Genomic DNA, 19551 nt, shown 5'->3' on the forward strand with positions numbered 1-19551 from the left:
GCTCACCTAGGCATGTACACTAGTATAGACAGTTTAAAATGTCTGTAGTTCAGTCATTGTTTCTCTCAGACTATAGAAGCACACACACACACTGCACATACATTACCAACCTTTGGTCTTCCCAACCATTCATGGTAAAGCTGATCTACCGACACTGGCTGTGGTGAGGGAAAGCGCAGTGTTTATTGCAAGCACCGAGCAAGGAATCTAGGACCTAGCATTTAAAAGGCTTGAACTTCATTCCATGATGTTTTTCAGGGAATTATTTTTAAAGGCAGGCTAAGGGAGAGGTGGGGTGTGTGGTCAGCTCATGGACATACTTCTGATTAGTTGGTGGCTAGGTATAGCTTCCCTGGTGGCTCAGAGATTAAAGCGTCTGCCTCCAATGTGGGAGACCCAGGTTCGATCCCTGGGTCGGGAAGATCCCCTGGAGAAGGAAATGGTAATTCACTCCAGTATTCTTGCCTGGAGAATCCCATGGACAGAAGAGCCTGGCAGGCTACAGTCCATGGGGTTGCAAAGAGTCAGACATGACTGAGCGACTTCATTTCACTTCACTTCAGGTAATCGGGAGTCAATGTCATCAACCTGATTCCAAAGTATCTGGGGTCTATTGCTTATGGGAAGCATACAGTTAACTTCTATCATCTGGTGGGGGATTCAGTATCTGCAAAACAGCTAAAGAATGTGGCTCAGAAAAATTATCTATAGCCTTTGAGGAGGAACTAAAAGTCCTTGACTTAGTTTAATAGCTAAGCTATTATTATGTCTTGCTTGACTGTTTTCCTTTCTGCTTTTTCTCACTCCTCTGTTTAAATGTATTCTTTGACTAAAGTTTTGCTATAGACAGAAGGCCATCAGGGAACATGGGAGGGTTGGGTAGGGGGCCTGGCCTGTTTCCAGAAGGCCCTGTAGGGTCTTGCTCAGTTACATAGATACATGCATTGAGACCTCAGGAAATCGTTAACAAGATTAGTGATTTCTTCTTGTTTCAGACAGTCAATGGTTAGTCAAAAAATATTTGCTGAGTTGCTAGGTATCTCCAGAAATCATGCTTTTGGCCTTCCAATTTGAACTGATAAGTGTATCATATCACTTTGGGGCTATGGGGTAAAGGTATAAGCATGCAAAGGTTATAGCTACTACTGTAGTAGGCTATGGGTGTTGGAATTTGCAGGTGTCCACCACTTACCTGCACCAGCCACCTGAAAATGGACAAAAGGGCCAGTGAGGATTTATGCTCAGCAAAAGCTATCTTAAAGGATGGGCTGGGGTCCCACTTTATACGGTTCTCTTTTCAAGCTGAGTTGGAATTTGGATCTGAAGGCAAAGTGAGGTTTTCTGTTATTTTGGCTTCCAAGTCCAGATTTGGGCACTATTTTCTGAAACATTCTAACCACAAATCCAACTAGTGAATGCACACTTATTCGAGCAGGGTTTCAGTCACTCTCAGCACACATCAGGGACCAGCAGAATGGAGAGCAAAGGGGAGCAAGATGGGCCTCATGGTCTGCTCTAGGAGACAGAGGCTGGCCCCAGGTCCTGCCAGCTTTTCTGCCCTGTGATCTGGATTTCCTCACCAAACCCAGATCCCTTCAGCAAAAGAGAGGACAGTGGACATGTTTCCTCTTTTGAGACAGTTTCTGGTGAAATATGGACCATCTTCAGCCTCTCACCACCTTCTTTAGTCAGAAGAGCAAATCCCTACTCTTCCCTGGTGGGGAGAGAGATTGGAGAAAGCCCCCTCATCTAGAGAAATAGAGTGCCAGGGAGGAAAGGAAGCCTTCCAGCCTGTCACTGCCAAGCACAGCAAGCAAGGTAGAGCATGACAGATAGACCAGCTCTCACAGGGCAGAGGGGTCTGCCCAGTGGAATCGTGGAACACTTGGTAGGATGAGAGGACTGTCATCAACCAGGTAGATGAGGAAGGAAACATTGGAACTATCACAGGATGAGGAGGCTCATGAGTCAGTGAGTGTCTAGGCTATAGCCACTGTTAGGATGGTTTTTACCCAGGAGGGTGATGGTGAGGGCAGGGGAGGAATGACAGGAACCAGGAGCATCCGGTAAGGTAGCAGCCTTCACTCTGGGCCCCAGAAACTTGGGGGTTCAAAACCAGAAAGGGGACAGTGATCAGAGTGCTGCCTGCTTTCTGCCAGGTAGCTTCTTTTTATTGGAATTAACTTTTTTTTTCATAGTTTCAAGGTGTTCTAAAGACTTGGGAGGAAAGTTGGGGTCGGGGAGGGCGGGGCCTGTTGGCAATCAGAAACTACTACTGCATGGACTGAGGCTCCAAAACCATGTGTGTAGCTACTGATTTTGTAGGCAAGTTTTGTGGTCATAAATTGAGAGTCTATTCCTGCAGGCAGGAATTACATTTTTGCTTTTAAATACAAAGGGCTGGAAATGAAGACAAATACAGTGAAGACACTGTATGCATTTGTGACTCTGTGGACCGTAGCCCACCAGGCTCTTCTGTCCATGGGATTCTCCAGGCAAGAATATTGGAGTGGGTTGCCATGCCCTCCTCCAAGGGATCTTCCCATCCTAGGGATGGAACCCACAGTCTCATGCATTGCAGGCGGATTCTTCATTGCAGGCGGATTCTTCATTGCTGAGCCACCAGGGGCCTGCTCAGGGTATAGAAAGCTTGTTTAAAAAGTCCCTTTCCATCACCATGGGGCCCTTCTTGGGATCATTTGGTGGCAATTCTCTGTCTCAGCCACTCCTCCCAATCCTTCCTACCTTTCTTCTCTCATGTAGATTCTGACTTGCCCTCATTTTCCTCACTCAAAAATTCCATCTGTTTTTTTCTTCTTAGGGAAATATGAAAATATTACAAAGGCTGCACACCAGCAACTGCTCACACCCTGCCCTCAGCTTCTAAACCAATGTTTCTGCTGCTCTGACAAGACGGATGACAAGGAGAAACAGGGAAACTGGGACGGGGGTCTTCTGTCCTCTGGAATTAGGGGAATGAAAAACCAGCTGGAAATGGAATGAGGAAATACATAAAACCAGGATACCGTTGCAAAGGAGATAAAGGCCAATGGGTTTCAAAATGTCAAATGAGAAAAGAGGTGTTTCCCTAACAGGTTTCAGTTAGTACAGTTGCTGCCAAGTTTTAAATGTTTCTGTGAGATAGATTTCCTCACCAAACAATTTTAGTCATAGTAGCATTTTATTATCAGTTTATTCAAGCTTATATTAATATCCTCATAAATGTCAATCAGCACCTTAAGTGGTATGAAAAATCTTTGGTAGATAGATTAGATCTTGGGTATAATGATTGTACGCATTGCCTTGCATTGTGTTGTGTTGTATTGCATTTGAGATATATAAATGTTCAAGGCTCTACTGAGGGTCAGTGTGGAGACAGGGTTACTGGGAGGTAAAGGTGGCAGGTGGAGATTAAATTGTTCAGCATTCCCTGCTCACTGATTCTTTCTGGATATTGAAAATGTCTAAATCACAAATGATACTCTGGATATTTAACAAACTTAATATTGAGTTTTTGTATATGGCAGGTATTTATATGTGTGTGTGTGAAGAGAGAGAGAGAAAGAGAGGAGGGAGGGAAAGAGAGGAGTGCTCGTTAGAGACTTTAAGAAAAACACACTGCAAAAGTTAAGTACATTTATGGGTGTTCAATAAAGTGTGTGTTAAATTCATATTGCTATAATTACTATTATTAATAAAGAATGGTGGGGTTCATGTATAGTTGCTATGCATTATTCTAATCTTGGGGTAGCTATCACTATCTTTATGTTAGATGAGGGAATTGAGACTCAAATTGATTCTGAAGTCACATAGCAATTTAACAGAGAAACTAATAGCTTAATCCAAAACCAACAGTATACTGACTGTTGACTGTAGAGCTGACTCTAGAGCTCATGCTCTTTCCACTACATAGTGATACCTGCTGGACATCAATAAAATAATGCTTAATCATCACATTTTCAAAATGAACTAGACCCAGAAAGCAGCCTACATAAACAAGTGAGCAAATAAGACAGTAGCGTATACTCTCTCAAATTTTGCCTACTTTTCTCTTCAAAGTCTGAGCAATGTCACTCTTGAGTTCTTTAAGGAATGAAATCTATATAATAGACTTGCCTGTTTTATTAAGTGTAGTGTTTTCCTTTGTTCTCATTTTTTCTTCTTTATGTAGCCCCTAGACTGCAAGGAGATCAAACCAGTCAATCCTAAAGGAAATCAACCCTGAATATTCATTGGAAGGACGCATGCTAAAACTGAAGCTTCAATGCTTTGACCACCTGATGTGAAGGGCTGACTCATTGGAAAACCTTTGATGCTGGGAAAGATTGAAGGCAAAAGGAAAAGAGTGTGGCAGAGGATGAGAGAGTTAGATAGCATCACCAACTCAATGCACATGAATTTGACCAAACTCCAGGAGATAGTGAAGGACAGAGAAGCCTGGCATGCTACAGTTCATGGGGTCACAAAGAGTCAGACACAACTTAGCAACTGAACACACACATGGCACCCGTCACACTAGTGTTGTTAGGAACTGAGGATTCAGTTGTGAGCTGAAAGAACACTACACAAGACAGTGTGAAAGTGTGTGAGGTGTTTGGACAAGTAAGTGGTTTCCTTGCCCCAGAGTGGAAGGAATGTGAAACGTCATGGCAGAAATTGGGGTTGAAGGGAATGAATTCTATGCTGTTGAGTGTAAATTTATATTCTGGAAAAAATAGGATGCAGGGAAGGTTTTTGATTTTTAAAAAAGCAACATGGTCAGACTTGTGTTTTAGGAAACTAATGACCAAATAAGGAATAAATTGGACAAGTAAGATAGTAGAAGCTTTGGGACTACATTTTGGGATGATTCCATTGGAATGAGTCTGATGCCTTGAGATTCTCCTGTTCTCTATTTGCAAAGGATATAAACAGAACCCTGATTCTTTATGATGGTGGAAGACGAAGGGGTTGATCTATCATGGTCTTTCCCAGTACAGAAATTCTCCCTTCATTCCTGTTCCTGTTTTTCCTTTATCAGGATTAGTGTTTTCTGAGATGGGTCAATGGGTTCAAATGAATGCAGCCCTTGGGAATTCCCCTAAAATGTTGAATGAGCCTCTCTCTGTGACAAAATAGGTGAGCTTTCAGAATGATTTGACAAATTTTGACTATGGCCTTGTAAACAATAGGGAGATATTCGAGAGCCAAAGTTAAAACATCTTCTAATATAGGACCTGTGCTATAATCATCTAGCGCTATTAGTGGATACTAAATTCTTCAACATTCCCTGCTCATAGATTTTTTCTAGGTAATAAAAATGTCCAAATCACAAACAATAGTTATCATCTGCGTACTTAACAAACTTTGAGTTTCTGTTTATAGGAGGCATTGTGGTATAATGAGAGAGAGTATATGTTTGCTGAGGTTTTTTTCAATAACAAGAGATATACAGCTTAAATAATAACCTGTACAAAGTTATACTCTGGCAAAGTGACACATTCCATATCTCAGCAGATACACTTATACAGTGCATTCATATGTGTGTATATAATGGTTTACAATATTATTTAAATTTGAAGTCACAATATTATGAACAGTATGCATTTAATATTATTCATTTTATATAATTTCATGTGAGCTCACAAAGCGTCATGTATAAAGCTTTACATATACTAATGGAATACATGATTATATTAAAATAATTTCAGAGCAAATGCTCCAAATAGCAATATTTTAAATAATCCAAATTTGTGAATTTCAGTCTTTTCTTTCCTTAGAAAGGCAGTTTAGCAATTCAGCTACTCATATAATGCTTCTAACAATTTGAATGTGGAAAATTCTATGGCAAATTGTTAGGATTATAATGGACTTCAACCTAAGCTTCAGAGGAAGAAAAAATTGTTCTTGCTTAGACTAAACTTCCCTCAGGAGAAGAAAAACAGAATCTACAATAAGGTTTCAACTCAGATTAATGGGATTAATAATAACAAAAACATCAACAACAACAATCATAATATAACCAATTAGCCAATTTGGAACACAAGAGTATAAAACATGCAGTTTTTAAGTGTCCCAGGCCCTGTAGGATACAGGAAAGGGATAAAGCATAAACAATTTTTATTGTGGATCATAACTAAATTAAGTTATTTCATCATATATTGTCCCATCCAGTGCTCACAGAAGCCCTATGAGATAATGTGGTGTCTACCTGCAAAGTTTCCTAAGAATTGTCTCTGAATTGCCCAGAAATGTGTTAGAAGAAACTAGGAACACTGCCCTCACCCAAGAAGGAGAAGCAGCATTTTCCTAGAGGTGTACGCTAGGTCTTGAGGTCTTAAGCAGGTGGCATTTCCCATCACTCGCCTAAACAGTGGCATCTAAGCTGTTATTACTTTGTTAACTTACATACAATACCAGGCGAGTTTACAAAGCATCATGCTACTCACTGTCAAGGTCTTTCTGACCCTCATCCCATTAAAGGGAGAGCAATAGACCATGGGGTTCCTTCCCTGGAATCCAGCCACAGTGGGTCCAGCAAGCTCCAGCCCCACTATGTATCTACAGAAAGTTAGGCAATCTGGGCAACTGTGTATCTCTTTTTGTGGACTCTTCACTTTTAAGTTTCCCTAGAATGACCTGATTCTTGTATCTATACTGTGTGTCCTCATGGACTTGGTGAAATTAAATAACATTAAACATCAATGAGAAGTAAGAAAGCTGGATTACAAATTTTGGTTAGTAAATTAACATATTCAAAGTTATACTCTTACTAAGTTGCGGGGCTAGAAATCCAATCAGGTTTGTCAATTCACAGGCTAGTGTTTGTCATCACAGTGCAATCTTCCTCAAGGGTAAACTCAAGGCCACATGCACCATAATGAGATTAGTACTACATTAGTTTATGGAACCTATACCAGATTTATGGAATCATTATCTCTGGTGGTAGTGATCCAGAAGAGATAATGAATGATCCACCAGAGATGATAAGAATCTTCAGTTCTTAAAAGACACCCCAGGTGATCCCAAAGCACTCAAAAGTTTTCTTTATAGAAATTATCCTTAATTTGCTACAAGAATCTATGTAAATATGGTGCTTCTGGAACTCTGAGTTGAGGACGTCATGAAGAAGAGAGTTGTTTGTCAGGAAGGATAGAACTACCATATAATCCAGCAATCCCACTCCTGGGCATATATCTGGACAAAACTATAATTCAAAAAGATACACACAGTCCAATGTTCATAGTAGCACAAAGACATGGAAGTAAACTAAATGCCCATCAAAAGATGAAGGGATAAAAAGAGGTGGTATATACATAAAATTAAATATTACTCAGCCATTAAAAAGGATAAACTAATTCATTTGCAGCAACATAGATGGACCTAGATATTATCATACTAAGTGAAGCCAGACAAAGACAAATATCATATGATATTGTTTGTATGTGGAATTTAATAAAAATTATACAAATAAACTTTTACAAAATAGAAATAGACTCACAGATCTCAAAATCAAAATTACAGTTGCCAAAGGGGAAAAGTAGGGGGGAGATAAATTAGGAGATTGGGATTAACATATACATATTATGATATATAAAATACATATATATATATTGAACTCTATTTAATATTCTGTAATAAAGGAGATCCAACCAGTCCATTCTAAAGGAGATCAGTCCTGGGTGTTCTTTGGAAGGAATGATGCTAAAACTGAAGCTCCAGTACTTTGGCCACCTCATGTGAAGAGCTGACTCATTGGAAAAGCCTCTGATGCTGGGAGGGATTGGGGGCAGGAGGAGAAGGGGACGACAGAGGATAAGAAGGCTGGATGGCATTACCGACTCGACGGACATGAGTTTGAGTGAACTCTGAGAGTTGGTGATGGACAGGGAGGCCTGGCGTGCTGCGATTCATGGGGTCACAAAGAGTTGGACACGACTGAGCGACTGAACTGAACTGAATAAGCTATATTAGAAAAGGATCTGGAAATGAATGGATATATACATATATAACTGATTCACTCTGCTGTACACCTGAAACTATTGTAAATCAATTACACGCCAATAAAAACAAAGGCTAACCTCCTAGGATCAGTAGTGCAAAACAAGAAAAGAGGAAGTTTTTATGATATCACAGGGCTTTTTAGACCTCCTGCAAAAGGATCCACTGGCAGCTCTTCAATATGTGATTTCTGATACATGAATTCAAGGAACATCTTTGACTTTGGTCAAGAGAATCTGGGGGTGTGTCCCCTCCTAGGAGGCTGACAAAATTACCATGGACTATTCTGAGCCATACTGAGGCAGAGAGGGAAGAGAACCAGTAAAATCTTTAAGGGAAAGATCCATAGTTGTCTTCTTTCCCTGGAAAAGTAAGGGAAGTTGTTAAGCCACTCCAAAAATCCAGGGAGAGTCACTCATGAACTGATAAAAATGTGGACCAGTTGTGCATTGAGGCAAAATAGCATAGAGATGACACAGCCAAGAGGTAGGTAGAAGCTTTTCTAGTCTGAGGATGGCACTATTTAATTCACCTGTTCTTTCCTCTCCAGTCTCCTCAGAGAGAACCTGGGCTTCACTTCAGAAGAAGCTTGGCCAGAAACCTGTGACAGAAAAATATTTCACCTAATTCATCAGTGTTAACCATGTCAAAAATCAAATCTTCCTACACACTGCTATAAATCACTCTGCCTAAAACAATAGGAAATATGCTATTCAAATGCAACAGCAATTTCTATGAATTCCAAATGACCAAGCAAAAGTCAAATAGAAGCCTTGGAGGGAGATATAATTTCATGGTACTTGTTGAGAACATATAAATTTTGAAAAAGTAAGCATGGTATATCTAATGTGGTGGAAAACCAAAGGAAAGATGATTAGACACCATAGCAGAGTCAAAAACATATTTCACTCATTCTGTATAGTACCTGGAACCTAGAAGATGTTCAATAGTTTCTCTAATTAATCCATAAATAAATCCCAAGACTCTGACAGTTACTGCTGCCTATTCTAGATCTAGCACTTCCCTGGTGGCTCAGAGGGTAAAGCGTCTGCCTACAAAGCAGGAGACCCAGGTTCAATCCCTGGGCCGGGAAGATCTCCTGGAGAAGGAAATGGCAACCCACTCCAGTATTCTTGCCTGGAAAATTCCATGGACGGAGGAGCCTGGTAGGCTACAGTCCACGCGGTCGCAAAGAGTCAGACACGACTGAGAGACTTCACTTCATCCTGGAGATAACAGGCCCCCCACCTTCAACATCAGAGGAAAACACAAAACCAGTGACAGCTACTAGAGTGATCTGTCCTCACCACTGCGCTGGCCGAAAGCTCCCAATATCGGCTGAACATATTCAAACACTAGCAATTAGCCAATTTACTTCCATATTAGTTAGTTTTCTTTTTATTCCATTGCCTAAAAAGAAGAACATGACATTTTTTCCCTGATATGAGTCACTAACCTGGAGTAAGAATGAGAGTGGGAGTGATTGTGTCTATGACAGTTTGGGATAATGAAATTTCAGTAAATAGATTAGTGAGACTTCTAGGATAGATATCAATAACCTTGCAGTATTTAGGTCAAAAACAAGGTTCATTCTAAACAGGGAGCTTGTAGATGTTTAAATGAGGTCTCAGCATCAACAAGGAGCTTTCGTTCTACTGTAATTATGTTATCAAATCAAAACATGGCTTTGTAAGAAATGGCCATAACATTGAACTGCTAGAATTATGTATTTATGAAAGAAGACATATATATTGCTTTGTTTACTGACAGTAGGAAAAACATTGAATTTATATTTTGCAACTTTTAAAGTCTTTTCATTGTAAAGGATCTTTCTCTTAATACCATCTTTGTCAGAGTTTATCAGAAGATCTCATAAGTATTTCCTTGACCAGGTCATTTTCAGCCTAGGTTTTTATTTCAGCTTCCAGTTTATTAACTCATCCAAAACAAGATTGCATGACTGTATTCTCTCTGGCTCTTTTTTCCTCCTTTGATCTCTTTTCAAAGATGGCAATTAATATTCATATGCTAGAAACCAATGGCTTTTGTAAACATGTACATGTGTGTAGACAGATTATTTTCTAAGCAATGCTAATATTGTCACCTCTGGTGATAAAGAAACAAACAAGATCAGAGAATTTAAGAGCTTTTAATAATACCTATTGGAGGAAAATTCTACCTTGGTTTTGTATATAACCTGGCTCCAGAAATTCTACCTTCCCCCTCTTTTCCTATTAATATTCAGAATGTGTTTCTTATTTTTTTATGAAGCAATAAGTATTAAGGTTCTCCCAATTCATCCCCCCAAACCATAAGCTGTTACTTCTACATAAAATAAGGACATGTATGTTTATATATAAATATGTATATATGCACGTGTGTATACATATATGGAAAAAGAAAAGGAAAGTCGCTCAGTTATGTCCAACTCTGTGACCCCATGCACTGTAGCCTAGCAGGCTCCTCTGTCCATGGAATTCTCCAAACAAGAATACTGGAGTGGGTAGCCAAATGCTTCCCCAGGGGATCTTTGCAACCCAGTGATTGAACTTGGGTCTCCTGCATTGCAGGCAGATTTTTTACTGTCTACCATCTGAGCACTAGGGAAGGCTATATGCATATATACATATACATTTATAGAAAGAGAGATTATCATAAAGTCTATTTTTCATATAGCAGTCAGAATGATCATTTATATAAGAAAATCAGATCCTATCACTGCCCTAACGTGCTCTTTTTTTTTTTTTTTGGTTGCTTCAAAATATCTTATCTCAAATGATATCTAAAAACTCCTTTCATCAACCCCTCTTAATGACCCTGATTATCATGATGGTATGGTCACTCACTTAGAGCCAGACATCCTGGAGTGTGAAGTCAAGTGAGCCTTAGGAAGCATTACTACCAGTAAAGCTAGTGGAGGTGATGGAATTCCAACTGAGCTATTTAAAATACTGAAAGTGCTGCACTCAATATGTCAGCAAATTTGGAAAATCCAGCAGTGGCCGCAGGACTGGAGATGGTCAGTTTCATCTCAACACCAAAGAAGGGCAATGCCAAAGAATGTTCAAATTACCACACAATTGTGATCACTTCCCATGCTAATAAGATTATATTCAAAATCCTTCAAGCAAGTCTCCAACAGAACTTCCAGATATACAACCTGGTTTTAGAAAAGGCAGAAAAACCAGAGATCAAATTGTCAACATTCACTGGATCATAGAGAAAGCAAGGAAATTCCATTAAAACATCTACTTCTGTTTCATTGACTATGCTAAAATCTTTGACTATGTGGATCACAACAAACTGTGGAAAATTCTTCAAGAGCTTGGAATACCAGACCACCTTACCTCCCTCCTGAGAAACCTGTATGCAGGTCAGGAAGCAACAGTTAGAACCTTACATGGAACAACTGACTGGTTCAAAATTAGGAAAGGAGTACTTCAAGGCTGTATATTGTCACCCTGTTTATTTAACTTATATGCAGAGAATATCATGCGAGATGCTGGGCTGGATGAGTTACAAGCTGGAATCAAGACTGCCAGGAGAAATATCAATAACCTCAGATATGAAGATGATACCATCCTTATGGCAGAGAGCGAAGAACTAAAGAACCTCTTGATGAAGGTGAAACAGGAGAGTGAGAAAGCTGGCTTAAAAACCCAACATTCAAAAAACTCAGATCATGGCATCTGGTCCCATCACTTAATGCCAAATAGATGGGGGGAAAGTGGAAGCAGTGACAGATTTTCTCTTCTTGGGCTCCAAAATCACTGCAGATGGTGACTGCAGCCATGAAATTAGAAGATACTTTCTTCTTAGATGGAAGGCTATGACAAACCTAGACTGCTTATTAAAAAGCAAAAACACCACTATGCTGACAAAGGTCCATATAGTCAAAGCTATGGAGACTGAAAGAATTTGATACTTTTCAATTGTGTTGTTGAAGACTCTTGAGACTCCCTTGGACAGCAAAGAGATCAAACTAGTCAATCCTAAGGGAAATCAACCCTGAATACCTATTGGAAGGACTGATGCTAAAGCTGAAGTTGCAATAATTTGGCCACCTGATGAGAAGAGCTGACTTATTGGAAAAGACCCAGATGCTAGGCAAGTTTGAAGTCAAAAGGAGAAGAGGGCAGCAGAGGGTGAGATGGTTGGATAGCATCACTGATTCAATGGACATGAATTTAGGTGAACTCCAGGAGATGGTGAGGGACAGGGAAACATGGAGAGCTGCAGTTGATAGGGTTGCAAAGAGTCGGACATGACTTAGCAACTGAACAACAAAATATATTATGATGGCCCTCAGTGTTACCATCTTTCCTCATGACCAAAATCATCGGACCATCATGGGATCCTTTTTTATCCTCAAACACAGGAAACCTTTTTTCTTCTCTGAGTCTCTGACTCTAATATTCTTCCCCCATCCCTGCTTGGCCAGCTTATTTCCAAACTTGTGGTATCATCTCAAATGATACCTTAGAATCCCTCTGAAACTATGTATTTCCATTTCCACCCCACCTAAAGTAGCCTCCTTGCCTTTCTATCATTTGAATATATTTTCATAGCCCGATGATTGCCTTATTTTTTGCTCTTATCATTGTTTACTCTCTGGTTTCCGCACAGGGGTGTTGTTAGTGTTGCCTGTGAGATATCAGCATGTATCCTGGTACATAGAAAATGCCCAATAAATGCTTGATCGGTGAAAAAGTGAATAGACAATGAGTCCAAAATTCATAGTATTGTGGTATAAGTTGCTTTTTCCCATGAAAAAATGAATCATGGGGAAAGTCCTGTGTCAGCTCATAAAGAGTTCCCTTATTCTAGTTGCTGAATTGTAGTCAAATTAGGAATGCCTATCATTAAATTAGGTATGTTCGTACTAAAATGGTCAGGCTCTTTTTAATTTCTTAGTATCAGACTCTGCCCTGAAATAAATAACTTTGTATTTGTATTTGAATATACAAATCTTTCTGCAAGAAATTTTCTAAGGATAAAACTGTAGTATCAATGGATTTTAAGTTCACTGATACGTTAAAATTGCTCTCAACAAATGTTGTCAAGAACTGTGAAGAGACTGAGATTTTACCTTCATAATAGATCATCCTGCCACAGTTTCATAGATGCCAGAAAGCATGAGACTCCTGGATGAAAGACACATCATATCAGTCAGATCATAACAGGCAGCATGGGCTTCATGTTCAAGTTAGATCTGCTGATCACCTTCCCCCCACCAACATACACACACACACAAACACACAACACACACACAAAGCCCACAGGGGCAATGCAGTGGCCCAGGTAAATTCTACACATGCAGTGAAACCTTGATCTTAGGAAACCTTCAGTGTTCTAAAAGGTCCACAACAAACCTGCTCAATCTTGGAGCCAGAAGGATACAATGGTTTATTATCCCAGACAGTAAACTAATCTGGCATCTTCTCCAGGGGGAAAACATTATATATTTACAAGGCAGTTTGCTTTACAAGTATCTTTGAAGAAACTGTCTGAAACAGAAGCTATCAATGTCTCTGCTTACAAAACTTACAGAAACACAAGAAGCCCATAGGGAAGTATCTCCCACAATGTTACATTAATTTACACTTCTACTAACAGCAGAATCCAGGGTTGGGAGTAAGGATGATTAAAATCAGGTGTGAAAGGAGTTGACCAGTGCTTCTAACTATTTATGCAGGCAAATCAAGAGGAAATTGGGATTTTGAGTTCTGGATTTCATCAAAGTATGCAGTCAATTTCATTACTTTTCCAGTGCATGAAATATGGAAAATGGCAAGCAGGATTTTATATCATAGAAATGACTCACCTCCCATCTCCCTATTTCTACCTGGTCAGAAGTCAATCACAGGGCTTCTCCTCACTGGAAGGGAGGCTGGGAAATGTACCTTAACCAGGTTCCCAGGAGGGACAGGAAGTAGAATTTGCTGGACATGAGATTTCACAGAGTCCATGTGATTAAAGCCCCATATGATTCCCCCCATATATTCCTTCCTCTCTAGGTTTTGTCTATAGGGGCAAATCTTTCTTATTTCCAGCACCAGAAGTTCTCCTCTTCAAGGACCCATTAGTGAGGGATGAGATGAGCTACCTCATTGCCAGTTCACCAATTGCCAGCATTACCAATTGCTATTGGTGAGCCACCGATAGAGGAATGATAAAAAGGCTAAAGAGATTCCCCGATAATAACGGATGCATTGTGATGTCACTGAAAACTGTGAATTTTTCAGCTGAATAATCTTAAGGCTTTTCAGAACTTGAAAATATTTATTGGGAATTGCTTTTAATGCCAAAGAGATACAGAAGATATTGCAATACAGGGTCATTGTCAACCAGACACTTCACGTTTAGCTCTTCTGGCTAAAGACTTCTATCAGGAAATAGAAATGACAGAGTTAGGCAGAACTGAGGTTCAGATACTCACCCAGTTATCGTACATCAATTTTTTAATCTCCCTAAAACATTTTCCCTCCTCTAAAGGAGGAAATAAAATTGGGGGGCTGATAGAATCTAATGGGAGAATTAGCATCAATGAAGTAGTCACACTAATAATTGTGGACTTATAACTCTGGTAAATGCTAAGAAACCCTTTGAATGATGAGCCCTGAATCAGGTTGGTGAGGTCAGGAAAGCTTTGGAAGTAACTTCAGAGCTGAGATAGGGAGGTGAAGAAGACACTGTGCCAGGCTAGAGAACATACACTGAAAGGCCCCAGAAAGCATAAAATTATCCAAGGGAACAAGAGAAAGTACAGCAAGCACAAAGACGTGAAGTGAAAGATGAGGTTGGAAAGGTGGATACAGTTCAAATCATAGGGTGACTATACAATTTCATCCAAACCAAGGCACATCTGAGCATAAATGGGGACAATTTTAATAATAATGTTTGGGTAACAGGCGTAAATCAGTCCATAGTAAACCAGAGAACTGGAGAGAAGGAAGACCATTAGGAGATTATTGCAGAAACTAGATGAGATGCAACATGTTGGAAGAGATGGATGTGTTACAACTGAATGCCAGAAGGCTTTGCTGGGAGTACAGAATAGGTAAAAGCAAATTTCTCTTGCCTCTTTAGCAGAAAACATGCCTTGCCTTCTAGGAGGGAAGAGATGAATCATCTCTATGATCCGGCCTAATTCACATGTGAGGTCTCTCATTAAAGAAGTAAAATAGACATTAATCATCAACACTGGCATGCCAGCGAAGACTTAAAATCAGCATTTCTGCATGTGTCGATTTTACTGTAAGAAATATTTGTCCAGGAACTGTAATTAATGAAGCTCCCTGCAGGTTTAAGATGCTCATAATATTAATTTTTGAGAAATTGCAGCTTTCTTTAACATAGGAATCAACAGTCATTCACACCCAGAGCCGATGCTAATTTCAGAGGCAAAGACAGCCTAAGGTTAATGTCTCCAATCTGTTTTGTTCATCTGCTTCAACTTAAATCTTAACTACAACCTGAGAGTAGAAAGGAGAAAAAGAGAATAAGGCAGAGAGAGAAGGAAAGAGAGACAAAGGAAGAAGGTGAGGAAGGAGGAGGGAGGGAGAAGGACACATCCATGTACCTCAGTTTCTTTATCCTTTTGTTTCCCTAAGGAAAGGTGAGCTAGGAACCAACCAAAGTGAACTCTGAGTCCCTGGCTTCTGTAAGGAAATCAGAATGCTCACGTGTTGTTGAGTTGAATTGACATCTTTTCTAGAGTCAGATTCCAAATTATGGAAAAGAAATTTTAAATAAACTTGAGAAAAATAAATTAGCATGTTAGTCAGATTGGATATTTTTGGTAAGTGGAAATAACAACCACGGATGTACTTATTTCAGAACAATTTTTAGGATGAAATGTTGAGCTTCCATTATAATCTCTATCTGTTTATATCCCCACCACTTTCTAACATTTTCCCACTCCCAATCACCATACACCCTTCTCCTTCCTTTTCACAAACATCCATAGAAAAAGTTAGCTCTCAACCAAAGCTGAGAAAATAAATATTTGCTTTGACCCCTTCCATTTTTCTTTCTGGTCACACCTCTTGGGGCTATTTGGCTGTCCTTGGCAGGGCCCAGTCATGACTGAGGCCATCAGGGCAAACTTGAAGTCCAAAAAATAAGGCTCCTTCTCTGAATTATCAGAGCTGTCCTTTCTTTTATAGACTAATAACATTTACAGGAAAAAAATATTGAGAAATTATTTCCTTCTAAGGTATATGTAACTATTAATATGTCATGTACTACCTTACTCCATCTGCTATTTATCAGAAGAATGTATATTTTTTTAAGCTGTAAAGAAAAGTAAAACAATGAAAGCAAATCTCAAATTTCAAATATGGAATACCAGAGACTGTGGAGTTGGTGATGGACAGGGAGGCCTGGCATGCTGTGATTCACGGGGTTGCAAAGAGTCGGACACAACTGAGCGACTGAACTGAACTGAACTGAACTGATATGTATATGCGTGCCAAGTCGCTTCAGTTATGTACAGCTCTTTGCAATCCTATGGATTGTAGCCCACCAGGTTCCACTGTCCATGGGACTCTCCAGGCAAAGAATACTGGAGTGGGTAGCCACTTCCTCCTCCAGGGGATATTCCCAACCCTGGGATCCAATCCATCAGTAGGTGGGTTCTTTACCGCTAGCGCCACCTAGTAAGCCCCATACATAGGGAGAGTACACATGCTGTCAGCTAATGTGATATAGAAAATACTAATTCACTGAGTGCCCACTGCTTCAGGACCAACCTGGCTCAGCCCCCAAATAAACAGTAATGAGTAAAGCAGAAATACTCTTCATCCTAAGAAGCACAGTTTTTCAAGAGCAAAACCTATTATATTAATATTATTAGATAAACAGGTAATTTTCTTTCTATAAATGATAAGAACAATGTTTTGAAGAATAGTTGCTAGAGCTGCTGCACCAGGTCCTTGCTCAAAATTCCCAACCCTAACTTTTAGAAGAAGTCAATATAAATCTTTAAGTCTTTAATGGTCCAGAGATAAGAAACGAAGTTATAGGGAGAGACAAACAAACAAAAAACAGATGGAACCACTTGGGACCAAGAGGGTGAGGAGTCTGACCTCCAACAGACCCTGAGTCTCATTAGATGCTGGTAGAACCAGAAATTAAGGACAAAAATGGATAAATAGCCTCATTCCTCCTCCTTTCAACTTTATTCTTTAAACTCAAACTTCTCTTGCCTCATGGTCCAGAAGTTGATCTGTGAATTTAGTTCCCCCTTCTCCATTCTTTGGTCATTGAACAAAGCTTGTGTAGCATGGATCTTACCTTTGGATTCATGATTTAGCTACATAAATGTGGAAGGCAAAAGAACTCGAGGAGAGTCCATACCACTTAATTCAGTAACAAAATCATGATAATGACAAGAACTCACTATAGACAGAGGAGTAACAGTTGGCTTCTTTAAGCAATATCAAGGTGAGATCTATGGCTGAGAAAGAGTCACCATGTCAAATTTGAAGAAAGTCCTCCCTTGGCATTTGTTGACATAGTTTTTTCCAATAATTTATTTGTGTGTGTGTTTGTGTGTGTCCATGTTAACAATGTAGGGCACTTTCTCATGCTCTTTTTTTTTCTTCCCCTATTGATCCTGTCAAGAGTGATATCTCACATCCTATATTTTAATAAATACTTTAGTGGTTGTTTGATATCTTCTCATAGAGCATGCCTTCATTTACCAAACCATCTAGGACATCTATTTCCTGTTGTGAATAACAGGAAATGTTGTGAATTCAAAATGTTATGAATAACATTTTGGAAAATATCTTAGTACATAGATGCTGTATTTCAGATGATTCCCTAGGATAGATTCCTAGGGTTGGAATCACTGGATACAAAATATGAACATTCAGTATCTGGTACATAATGCTGAGTGTACATAAGTGATTCTCTTATTGTCATGATTTTAAAATTCACTTATTAAAGCAGTTAACGTGAACGTTTGCATTCTGATTCACATTGTTATGATGTCTTTGACTATTGTAATTGCCCCTGCTTCCAGCTGAAGCACCTTTGTAGCAGCTATATGTCGTGGCCACAGCTCACGCCCACGTCCTTAGAACTCCAACCCTCCCACGCTTATTGAGTTGGCTCTAAGAGCCAGACAAAGGCCCCCTCTTGAGGTGCTGAACTTTTCAAATCTTTGTTTCCACATGTGGGGAATTGCAGAAAGCAATATGCTCCACTAGCCTTTGAAAGACATTTCTAGGACCCTGACATTTTTCAGGGGGTTCATGGGCTGGAGGTCATGAGTGAGGACTTGTCCATACACCTCTTACAAGTTCAGGAGCCCTTACTGTCCCTTCCCTCAGGGAAAGTACCTTTCATATTTAGTTCTTACCTGAGAGGTGCTGTAAGAATCATTAGCAACCAGAACTTCTTAGAAGACTTGTTTGTGGTGCTCCTTCTAGAAGACTATCATTTTCCCAACCTCCAGACCTACAGAATCAGAATGTTTTAGGATCTGGAATCCTGAAATCTACACTTTAAAATGCTCTCCCTTTGAGGCTGATATTATATCTGCTTAAAAAATCATTGATTATAGCTTGGGGATTTCCACCCCAAGACTCCTCTCTGTCCAAATTCTAAGCATCAAGTTGCTTGTTCTTTGCAACTCTTGAAACCCTGTGTAAACACTCCTCCAGCAGAACCCAAACACCATTCTATACAACCTTACACTCACAAAAGAACCCAGTTTAGGATCTCAGGAAATCTTTTTTTCCATTTACAAACAGAGGAAAATGAGGGGTTAGCAATTAATTACTCAAGGAAAATAAAGTCCCAAAATCTTCTTATCCCAATTATCTGAATAACTAATACAAGGCAAACTGTGCTATAATTTTTTGTCCTGAATTGAAAATATATGTTATCAAAGTTAATCCAATCCTGGTGTTATAATAACACAATGAAACCAACATAACCCCAAAAGATATAAGATAACTTTATGTTTCAATAGCTTTTTCTTTAACTCAATTTTTCCATTAGAGAAGAAGTTTATTAGATAGCACACAACTTACACTCTTTTACAAAGTGGTAAGTGTTCTTCAGTTGTGTTCTTCAGTTGTAGGAAGTTCACAAAAACACTTCGGCATTGACTCTTATCAATGCTGGATCTCATCAGAGAACTTCACATTGACTCTAAGGATGCCTCTGGTTTCTTAACATGCCAAAGAACTGTTTTTAAATATTGCTGAAAATCACTGGCTTCCCAGATCGTGCTAGTGGTAAAGAGCCTGCCTGACAATGCAGGAGACACAAAGGATGTGGGTTCTATCCTTGGATCAAGAAGATCCCCTGGAGAGGGGCGTGGAATCCCACTCCAGTAGTTTTGCCTAGAGAATGCTCATGGACAGAGGAGCCTGGCAGGCCACAGTCCATAAGGTTGCAAAAAGTTGAACATGACTAAGGTGCCTTAGCGTGCATGCATGCACTGAAAAACATCAAATGTGAGGATATTACTTGAGACACCAAATAAGTAGAAAATCAAAACTTGCACCCTAAACAAGAGATGCTGTGTTAAGAATTAACAAAATAAAAAATTAA

At 39.6% G+C, this 19551-nt stretch overlaps 1 non-coding gene across 1 annotated transcript; it reads left to right on the top strand.

Moving 5' to 3' along the window:
* The first annotated feature begins 9001 nt into the window (after window positions 1-9001).
* On the top strand, window positions 9002-9073 carry TRNAC-ACA. Its single transcript has one exon. It is a non-coding gene; the product is annotated as a tRNA-Cys (tRNA).
* Window positions 9074-19551: the final 10478 nt, after the last annotated feature.

Source organism: Oryx dammah, unplaced genomic scaffold (genome assembly GCF_014754425.2).
Source record: "Oryx dammah isolate SB20612 unplaced genomic scaffold, SCBI_Odam_1.1 HiC_scaffold_27, whole genome shotgun sequence".
Taxonomy (NCBI): domain Eukaryota; kingdom Metazoa; phylum Chordata; class Mammalia; order Artiodactyla; family Bovidae; genus Oryx; species Oryx dammah.